At 38.8% G+C, this 9,473-nt stretch overlaps 1 pseudogene; it reads left to right on the top strand.

Moving 5' to 3' along the window:
- The first annotated feature begins 1,906 nt into the window (after nucleotides 1-1,906).
- On the top strand, nucleotides 1,907-2,025 carry LOC136035119 (5S ribosomal RNA; annotated as a pseudogene).
- The last annotated feature ends 7,448 nt before the right edge of the window (nucleotides 2,026-9,473 follow it).

The following is a 9,473-nucleotide window of genomic DNA, read 5'->3' as shown; positions in this document are numbered from 1 at the left end:
CCGATAGATATTACTTTCTATACAATAAGGAAATTGAGACCTGCCTTCGAAACAGGGAACCTTTTTATTGTTTTTGAATTGTGGTTTAGCATGGGTTCTTGCTTACCCAAGATTTCGCAAATCAAAGCCAGGAGTAATGAAAGCAATTTGAGAGTAGAGCATTTGAAATAAGGTGTTAGCCCTTAAAAGGGCTGTTTGGGAGGGCCCGGCTGATTGGGCGCTAATAGAGGGGAGAAACCCCCTTATTTGGAGCTTGTGTACTTTGTTACAGCTTTAGTGCCTTCACTAACAGCGTGCTTGGCAAGTTCTCCGGGTAGGAGCAGCCTCACAGCAGTTTGAACCTCTCTGCTAGTGATGGTGGACCTCTTGTTGTAGTGAGCTAGACGAGAGGCTTCCGCAGCAATCCTTTCAAAGATATCATTGGCAAAGCTATTCATGATGCTCATTGCCTTGCTAGAAACACCAGTGTCGGGATGCACTTGCTTGAGATCTTTGTAAATGTAAATGGCGTAGCTTTCCTTCCTCTTTCGTTTCCTTTTCTTATCAGTTTTACTGATATTTTTCTGCGCCTTACCAGCTTTCTTTGCTGCTTTTCCTGAAGTTTTTGGAGCCATGGTTACCTTTTTGGAGGTAAGTGATACCTTAACGAAGTTTAATTGTCAAATGAATAGCGTTTACAAACTTGGACCCGGTTATATACCAACTAGAGTTCGCGCACAATTCTTTTATCAGAGGAACTCAGTTCGCTAGCCGGAGTATAAATTGTTTGCGCTTTCAAGAATAGACATCATTTTCAATTTGTTCGTTATTAAGAAGAGTCCAAGTGAATTTTGTAATCTAGAAACCATGTCAGGAAGAGGAAAAGGTGGAAAAGTGAAGGGAAAGGCAAAGTCCCGTTCAAACAGGGCAGGTCTCCAATTCCCAGTGGGAAGGATCCACCGTCTTTTAAGAAAGGGCAACTATGCGGAGCGAGTTGGTGCAGGGGCACCCGTTTACCTTGCAGCGGTGATGGAGTATTTGGCTGCCGAGGTCCTTGAGCTTGCTGGTAATGCTGCACGAGATAACAAAAAAAACTCGTATAATTCTTCGTCACCTTCAGCTAGCCATTAGAAACGATGAAGAACTGAACAAGCTACTGTCGGGGGTTACCATTGCTCAAGGAGGCGTTTTGCCCAATATTCAAGCAGTCCTTCTACCAAAGAAGACTGAAAAAACGGCAAAGGTCTAAATGAATCTAATTTTAGCTCCAAGACCTACCCCAAATTAACCAACAGCCCTTTTAAGGGCTACAAATTGATTGAATCACTTTATAGCATGTAACCACCCCGGGAAAGGAAAAGGCTATGAAATAAGGATGCTAAAAATATGAATAGGAAAACTTTCACAATTATCTAGTAACAAAGGGCAAGAATTTACTGGAGGCGGGGGAGATATTTTCCTTAAAAATCGTTAAATTATACCCCAACATAATCTAAATATATATTCGAGGCTTGCCCTTTTGTTTCAATTAATAAAGTTTGCTTTCAAATTCATCTCGTTACAAAGCATAGGAATTTATTGAAGGTAAGGAAGCTCATTTTCACCTTAAAATCCAATAGATTATACACAAAAATCGAGGAAACTGTTTTTAAAAATGACCGAGAGCCAATTCAAAGACCCTCTAATTCGACTGATCTAAACTAGCCTAGGAAGCCATAGGAAAGTCATCTCAAAGGTAGAAACATTTTGGGGGGCTTGTCGATCTGTTTCAGAAGGAATGAAGTTTTTTTTTTAAGAAAAACGAATTAATAAACATATTTTGATTCTTTTTAAAATATTTGTCAACCTTGGTCCATGACTCTAAAATTTGGCATTTAATTTCTTTTCAGTTTGTGGAGCAACAATTATTTTTTTACAAAATCTCTCAGCCAACGGCCATACCACGTTGAAAGTACCCAGTCTCGTCAGATCCTGGAAGTCACACAACGTCTGGCCCGGTCAGTACTTGGATGGGTGACCGCCTGGGAACACCGGGTGCTGTTGGCATCTTTTCTTTTTTTAATTTTTTTTTATTATTATGATTCTTTTTTTTCAAACTAAAATAATATCCTTTAACAAACTCGGTTCCTTATTCTAATAGCGCCAAGCTGATTATATCTTTTATAAGAAAAAAGAAGAGACTAAGTTGGACATCTCCTTGATTTCCATCTATCGGTAATAAATAAATGCGAGTCAACTGTTTTGGTTTAGCTGATAAGCCACTAAATGAAGGCTAAAATTGAACAAAGCCACAACACTTGACTCACATTTATCTAAGCCACTAAATAAAGTCAAAAATTGTAACCAAAGTGACATTATAAGCCCCCAAGATATTTTAGTTGACCATTTTGGCAATTAAATCAAGTTGAAAGCCACCAAGAAACATACAGTTTTAAATGATTAATTCTCCTATGCCGGAATTGGTATTTCAGCCCATCCATGGGGCATCGCCTTGATCTGGGAGCTTATTATGTCACTTTTATCACAAGTCACAATTTTTGACTTTACTTATTGGTTCATCAGCTACGCCAAAACAACAGTTGACTCACACTCATTTCTGATTTCCGAAAAGATGGCGTGTCATTCAATATATTTCATTGGCGGAACTTTACCAGTAATTTATGATAAAAGGTGATTGAACAGTGTTTATTATGTCCAAATCGTCTTCATATATTTTCGGGTTCAACTCCATTGGACAGTTCAAATACCTTTGTCTTTTAATAGCATCAACACCGCAAATCTGCTTGTTCCTTCAATAGCGCCGCATAAATAGCTGACTTAAATCAAACTACTTACTTTAAAATTAGTCTCTGATGTGTCCATATCCAAATCCTCTTCATATGTTGTCTGGCCCAACTCCATGGTACAGTTCAAATTGCCTTGGTCTTTCAATAGCATCTATAGCAAAAGTCTATTCGTTCCTTCAATAGCGCCCCCTAAGCAACTGTCTTAGATCAAAGACTAACTTTAAAGTTAGTCTTTGATTGGTCTATGTTCAAAGTCCCTTCAAATGTTTTCGGCCTCAACTTCAATTTACAGTTCCAACTAGCTTTGTCTATCAGTAACATCAATAACACCAAAGTACTTGCTCCTTCAAGAGCGCCGCGACAACAACTGACTTTAATCAAAGACTATCTTTTAACGTATATTCAGGGAACCGCTCTACCTGGGCGAACAATTTCTGCTCAGAGGCTAGTGAGTCATTTTTAGGTAATCTGTGTTCCTTCTGTTTTGTTTTTGCAAAGATTGTGATTCATGTCTTGTATTGTTAAAAAAGAAAACAATACCAACAAAAACAGTCATTTTTAGAGTCTAAATTTTTTGTATCAAACCTTTTCTTTTTTGTCAAAGATTTGGAAAAAGAAATTAAGCAAAAATATTTATGTTTGTGTTATTTTCCTGTAAAATAGTACTACTATTTATAAGCCTAGTTGGAATGAAACTTCAACTCTCATGATTTACACTTCCTTCATGAATCTGTTCAAAAAAAAAAAAAAAGAAGTTATATTGTCTTAAGCAAAAACATAATTTAATTATATCATTTTACTCTTGTATAATTACTTTTAATCTGTTATTATTTTTGATTGATATAATCATATTAGTTATCATTGATCAGGCTAGTCGGGATTGGAACCTCCGCCACCGCAATTTGAAGGCGTCGCTTTCTGATTTCCGAAAAGATGGCGTGTCATTCACTATATTTCATTGGCGGCACTTTACCAGTTATTTATGATAAAAGGTGATTGAACAGTGTATTTATGGCCAATTCGTCTTCATATGTTTTCGGGCTCAACTCCATTGGACAGTTCAAATACCTTTGTCTTTCCATTTTTTGAATCAAACCTTTTCTTTTTTGTCAAAGATTTGAAAAAAGAAATTAAGCAAAAATATTTAAGTTTGTGTTCATAGCATTATAACTTTCTGAACAGAAAGTTTCGAGCATTTGCTTCGATAGCCCTGAAAAGGGCTGTTTGATACTGCAGGATAACTTATTGCACACATTACTTTTTAGCTGGTTTCTTAGCTACTGACTTTGTCGATGCTACTTTCTTGGCGGGAGCTTTCTTGACTGACGGCCCCTTCTTGGGTGTCGATTTCTTTGCTGCTACTGCTTTTTTGGCAACAGTGGGTTTCTTGAAAACTTTTACAGGTTTCTTGCTACCAGCCATTGGCCTGGTAGCCTTTTTGGCTGAAGTTGACTTTTTCACTGCAATAGGTTTGGTTGTTTTCTTGACTGAAGTTTTCTTAGCTTTGGGATTGGCAGGCTTTACAGCCTTGGAATTTTCGGCCTTGACAGGCTTTGCAAGCTTGAAAGAACCAGTTACGCCAGTTCCTTTGGGATTTATAACAATTGCATTTGCAAGGCAACGCTTCAAAGCTTGCTTAAGATGCATATTCACAACTTTGGCATCATTACCAACCTGGAAATTGGCCATTATGTATTTGAGAATGGCCTGACGGCTAGATCCCCCACGTTCCTTCAGGTCAGCAATGGATTTGGTGATCATTTCCGTGTATTTTGGGTGGTTTGCTGGTGCCTTGACCTTTTTATCCCCTTTAGGTTTTGCAGCCTTTGCTTTCTTTTCTACTAGCAAATTATATAGATCTACAAACAAATTTTCAATTCGTATTCAGATCTATACCTCATTATTTTAACGATGTGTCCCTTTGTCCCGGTCGTTATTTATATTCCCTGTGTCCCAGCGTCCCGGTCGTCATTTGTGTCCCGGTGTCCCGGTCTGTAATTTCTCTTCGAACAATCCCTGTGTCCCGGTCGTCATTTATATATCTTCCCTGTACCCCCGTCGTCCCCTTTGTAGTTGTGTCACTGTGTCCCGGTCGTCATTTATATTCCCTGTGTCCCGGTGTCCCAGCCTGTAATTTCTCTTTGAGGTTCCCGGTCGTCATTTATATTCCCTGTATCCCCGTGTCCCGGTCGTCATTTGTGTCCCGGTCTGTAACAAACATGACGTCAGTCGACACACAATTTCATGACGCATACAGCTCAATCCTTACAATGACGTCAGTCGACACACCTGACGTCACTCGACAGACACACAGACAACTTATTTTTATATATATAGATATACAGCTGTTGGGGGGGGCTTGGGGGGGCATCGCGCCCCCAAGCCCCCCGCGCGCGTAAGTCGTTACACACCATATTAGTTACCTGCCATTGTAGTTGTGTCCCTGTGTCCCTCCTGTGAATTGAGATAGATATAAATATATTTATTTTTTGAACTACATAAAACTTGCGAATATACAACATTCTTCGCTGTCCAATTTAACTACGTAAAACTTAAGAATATACAACATTCTTCCATGTCCCATTGTTTGTGCATATAAATAGATTGTTAGGTTTACCGACTCTTGAACATGCAACATAAAATTGTCCATGGGAAAAGCAATCCGTATTCAGATCTATACCTGATTATTCTAATGATTGCCCTTTAACTTTGTTGATGCTGATTGCTAATCAAACATTCCCTGTGTCCCCGTCGTCATTTATATATCCCCCTGTGCCCCCCGGCACCCCCCTTGTAGTTGTGTCCCTGTGTCCTGGTCGTCATTTAAATTCCCAGTATTCCGGTCGTCATTTGTGTCTCGGTGTCCCAGTATGTACTTTCTCTTTGAGTGTCGAGGTCGTCATTTATATTCCCTGTGTCCCGGTGTCCCGGTCATCATTTTCGTCCCGGTTGTCATTTGTGTCCCGGTGCTTTGTTGATGGTGATTGCTAATCGAACATTCCTTGTCTCCTGGTCGCTTTCTCTTTGAGTGTCCCTTTCGTCATTTTTATTCCCTATGTCCCGGTGTCCCGGTCGTCATTTGTGTCCCGATGTCGAGGTCTGTAATTTCGTCAGTCGTCAAGACATGACGTAAGTCAACACACAATCATGACGTTAATCTACAGACACACATACAACTTATTTTTATATATATCTACTAGCTGTTGGAATTTGCTGTCTACCAGCATATTTTAGTACTTTTATATATCTACTAGCAAATTTTACTAGCAAATTTTCTACTAGCAAATTTTATAGATCTACAAACAAATTTTCGATTCGTATTCTGATCTATACCTCATTATTTTAACGATGTGTCCCTTTTTCCCGGTCGTTATTTATAGTCCCTGTGTCTCGGTCGTCATTTATATTCCCTGTATCCCAGCGTCCCGGTCGTCATTTGTGTCCCGGTCTGTAATTTCTCTTCGAACAATCCCACATACATACAACTTATTTTTATATATATCTACTAGCTGTTGGAATTTCCTGTCTACCAGCAAATTTTAGTACTTTTATATATCTACTAGCAAATCTTACTAGCAAACTTTCTACTAGCAAATTTTATAGATCTACAAACAAATTTTCAATTCGTATTCAGATCTATACCTCATTATTTTAACGATGTGTCCCTTTGTCCCGGTCGTTATTTATAATCCCTGTGTCTCGGTCGTCATTTATATTCCCTTTGTCCCAGCGTCCCGGTCGTCATTTGTGTCCCGGTGTCCCGGTCTGTAATTTCTCCTCGAACAATCCCTGTGTCCCGGTTGTCATTTATATATCTTCCCTGTACCCCCGTCGTCCCCTTTGTAGTTGTGTCACTGTGTCCCGGTCGTCATTTATATTCCCTGTGTCCCGATGTCCCAGTCTGTAATTTCTCTTTGAGGTACCCAGTCGTCATTTATATTCCCTGTATCCCCGTGTCCCGGTCGTAATTTGTGTCCCGGTGTGTAATTTCATCAGTTGACAAACATGACGTCAGTCGACACACAATTTCATGACGCATACAGCTCAATCCTTACAATGACGTCAGTCGACACACATGACGTCACTCGACAGACACACAGACAACTTATTTTTATATATATAGATATATAGCTGTTGGGGGGGGGCTCGGGGGGCATCGCGCCCCCAAGCCCCCCGCGTGCGTAAGTCGTTACACGCAATATTAGTTACCTGCCATTGTAGTTGTGTCCCTGTGTCCCACCTGTGAATTGAGTTAGATATAAATATGTATATTTTTTGAACTACATAAAACTTGCGAATATACAACATTCTTCGCTGTCCAATTTAACTACGTAAAACTTAAGAATATACAACATTCTTCCATGTCTCATTGTTTGTGCATATAAATAGATTGGTAGATTTACCGACTCTTGAACATGCAACATAAAATTGTCCATGGGAAAAGTAATCCGTATTCAGATCTATACCTGATTATTCTAATGATTGCCCTTTAACTTTGTTGATGCTGATTGCTAATCAAACATTCCCTGTGTCCCCGTCGTCATTTATATATCCCCCTGTGCCCCCCGGCACCCCCCTTGTAGTTGTGTCCCTGTGTCCTGGTCGTCATTTATATTCCCAGTATTCCGGTCGTCATTTGTGTCCCGGTGTCCCAGTCTGTACTTTCTCTTTGAGTGTCGAGGTCGTCATTTATATTCCCTGTGTCCAGGTGTCCCGGTCATCATTTTCGTCCCGGTTGTCATTTGTGTCCCGGTGCTTTGTTGATGGTGATTGCTAATCGAACATTCCTTGTCTCCTGGTCGCTTTCTCTTTGAGTGTCCCTTTCGTCATTTTTATTCCCTATGTCCCGGTGTCCCGGTCGTCATTTGTGTCCCGATGTCGAGGTCTGTAATTTCGTCAGTCGTCAAGACATGACGTAAGTCAACACACAATCATGACGTTAATCGACAGACACACATACAACTAATTTTTATATATATCTACTAGCTGTTTGAATTTGCTGTCTACCAGCAAATTTTATTACTTTTATATATCTACTAGCAAATCTTACTAGCAAATTTTCTACTAGCAAATTTTATAGATCTACAAACAAATTTTCAATTCGTATTCAGATCTATACCTCATTATTTTAACGATGTGTCCCTTTGTCCCGGTCGTTATTTATAGTCCCTGTGTCTCGGTCGTCATTTATATTCCCTGTGTCCCAGCGTCCCGGTCGTCATTTGTGTCCCTGTGTCCCGGTCTGTAATTTCTCTTCGAACAATCCCTGTGTCCCGGTCGTCATTTATATATCTTCCCTGTACCCCCGTCGTCCCCTTTGTAGTTGTGTCACTGTGTCCCGGTCGTCATTTATATTCCCTGTGTCCCGGTGTCCCAGTCCGGGACACCGGGACACAGGGAATATAAATGACGACCTCGACACTCAAAGAGAAAGTACAGACTGGGACACCGGGACACAAATGACGAGCGCGCGGGGGCTTGGGGGCGCGATGCCCCCCAAGTTTTAGTTTTCGAGGGTAATAGCTTTGTCTGTGGAAAAAAATGAAGATATTAGACTATTTTATGATTGCAAATGGTAAAGAATGTGATTAAAGGCTCTTTTCCTATTTCAAAAGTTTTAGTTTTCGAGGGTAATAGCTACGTATGTTGAGAAAATGAAGATATTAGACTATTTTATGATTGCAAATGGTAAAGAATGTGATTAAAGGCTCTTTTCCTATGTCAAAAGTTTTAGTTTTCGAGGGTAATAGCTACGTATGTTGAAAAAATGAAGATATTAGACTATTTTATGATTGCAAATGGTAAAGAATGTGATTAAAGGCTCTTTTCCTATTTCAAAAGTTTTAGTTTTCGAGGGTAATAGCTAAGTATGTTGAAAAAATGAAGATATTAGACTATTTTATGATTGCAAATGGTAAAGAATGTGATTAAAGGCTCTTATCCTATTTCAAAAGTTTTAGTTTTCGAGGGTAATAGCTATGTCTGTTGAAAAAATGAAGATATTAGACTATTTTATGATTGCAAATGGTAAAGAATGTGATTAAAGGCTCTTTTCCTATTTCAAAAGTTTTAGTTTTCAAGGGTAATAGCTACGTATGTTGAAAAAATGAAGATATTAGACTATTTTATGATTGCAAATGGAAAAGAATGTGATTAAAGGCTCTTTTCCTATGTCAAAAGTTTTAGTTTTCGAGGTTAATAGCTACGTATGTTGAAAAAATGAAGATATTAGACTATTTTATGATTGCAAATGGTAAAGAATGTGATTAAAGTCTCTTTTCCTATTTCAAAAGTTTTAGTTTTCGAGGGTAATAGCTACGTATGTTGAAAAAATTAAGATATTAGACTATTCTATGATTGCAAATGGTAAAGAATGTGATTAAAGGCTCTTTTCCTATTTCAAAAGTTTTAGTTTTCGAGGGTAATAGCTACGTATGTTGAAAAAATGAAGATATTAGACAATTTTATGATTGCAAATGGTAAAGAATGTGATTAAAGGCTCTTTTCCTATTTCAAAAGTTTTAGTTTTCGAGGGTAATAGCTACATATGTGGAAAAAATGAAGATATTAGACTATTTTATGATTGCAAATGGTAAAGAATGTGATTAAAGGCTCTTGACTAAAGGCTCTGTGTCATAAAATAGTCCATTATCTTCATTTTTTCAACATACGTAGCTATTACCCTCGAAAACTAAAACTTTTGAAATA

This window comes from Artemia franciscana, chromosome 13 (genome assembly GCF_032884065.1).
Source record: "Artemia franciscana chromosome 13, ASM3288406v1, whole genome shotgun sequence".
NCBI lineage: Eukaryota > Metazoa > Arthropoda > Branchiopoda > Anostraca > Artemiidae > Artemia > Artemia franciscana.
The sequence above is the reverse complement of the archived record's forward strand: the minus strand, read 5'-3'. Positions and strand labels throughout refer to the sequence as shown.